Raw genomic sequence first — 1,595 nt, forward strand, 5'->3', positions numbered from 1 at the left:
CACTGGTTCCTGTCACTTGGGGTCCAGCTGTCACACCGCAGCACCCAGGAGCCTCCCTTTTGCTGATATACTTGGTGCCCAGAGGCCTGGCTTAAGAGAAGACAGACTCAGCCCCTCTGTTAACCACAGCAGCCAGACAGGCAGGAGGCTGCTGGTGTCGGTGAATGCCTAAAGCTCCTGGTGCAGCTGGGAGGCTCAGCGACCTCCCCTCACTCGCTACACAGCCCTGGTCTGGTGGTTGTTCCTGGCCAGTCCCATCCCCTTTGCCAGCCCGAGCTTCTGGCCAGAGGCTGGCGGGACAGCTGGCACCTGCTCTCTCATGGGCATTTTGGAGCCCCAGGGCAGATGCGAGGTTGCAGGAAAGCATGGGAGTGGGTTGGGATTGGTTGGTTTAGTTGGAGGTTAATTGCAGGGCTCCAAACCCCCTATGTCCCCAGCACCAAACAGGGACCATCACGTACATGAGAGAAGCTGTAGTAACTGGAACGCGGGGTCCATCAGCCGTAGCCGGTGCTTCCCAAGCAGGACTGAGGACCAGTGGTACCAGAAAGTCCAGTTTCTCAGGGAAACTATGTCCAGAGTTTTTTGTGTAACAGCTCTTAATTTTAAAATTCTGCTTCCTCCTTTTTTCCTCCCTTTCTATTCCTTCCTTCCCCCCTCCTCGCTCTCTTTCTTTCGTCTTCCTTTTTTCTTCTCCTCTTCCTTCTTCTATTTAAAATGCAGGGTGGGGCCCTGGCCGAGTAGCTCAGTTGGTTGGAGCTTTGTCCGGATGCACCAGGGTGGTGGGTTCGATCCCCTGTCAAGGCACATGCAGGAATCCAGTGACTGCATGGATACGCGAAACAGCAAATCAATCTCTCTCTCTCTAATCAATAAATTTAAAAAAAAATTGCCCAGACGGCATGGCTCCGTGGTTGAGCATCGACCTATGTGAACCAGGAGGTCACGGTTCAATTCCCGGCCAGGGCATAGGTCCGGGTTGCAGGCTCAATTCCCAGTGTGGCGTGTGCAGGAGGCAGCCGATCAGTGATTCTCTCGCATCGTTCATGTTTCTATCTCTCCCTCTCCCTTCCTCTCTGAAATCAATACAAATATATTTTTAAAGATAAAAACATTGAAAACCCTTTATAAATAAATAAATAAAGCACAGGGCGGGGAGGAAAGTATGTGGATAATTTGCTAGAATGGCTCACAGAACTCAGGGAAACGCGTTTGCCGGTTTGCTACAAAGGATGAAGGATACAGATGAACAGCCAGATAAAGGCGTAGGTACATCAAGGGAGGAACAGAAGGACCCCGGGGGCAGGAGCTTCTGTCCCCGTGCGGCTGGGGTGCATCACCTTCCTGGTACATGGCTGTGTTCACTAGCTCAGACTCTCCCAGCCAGGCACTGTTAGGACTTTGATGGCAGCTCCACCACGCAGGCAGGATCAATGATTAGCTCAATCTCCAGCCCCTCTCCCCTCCCCGCTGCCCGGAGGACGGAGGATGGGTCTGAAAATCCCAAGCTTCTCTTCCTGGCCTGGTCTCTCTCAGGACCAGTCCTAGCCCCGTCCAGGAGTTCAGTCCACCGGGAGTTGCTGCATTACAACAAA

Source organism: Myotis davidii, unplaced genomic scaffold (assembly GCF_000327345.1).
Source record: "Myotis davidii unplaced genomic scaffold, ASM32734v1 scaffold590, whole genome shotgun sequence".
Classification (NCBI taxonomy): domain Eukaryota; kingdom Metazoa; phylum Chordata; class Mammalia; order Chiroptera; family Vespertilionidae; genus Myotis; species Myotis davidii.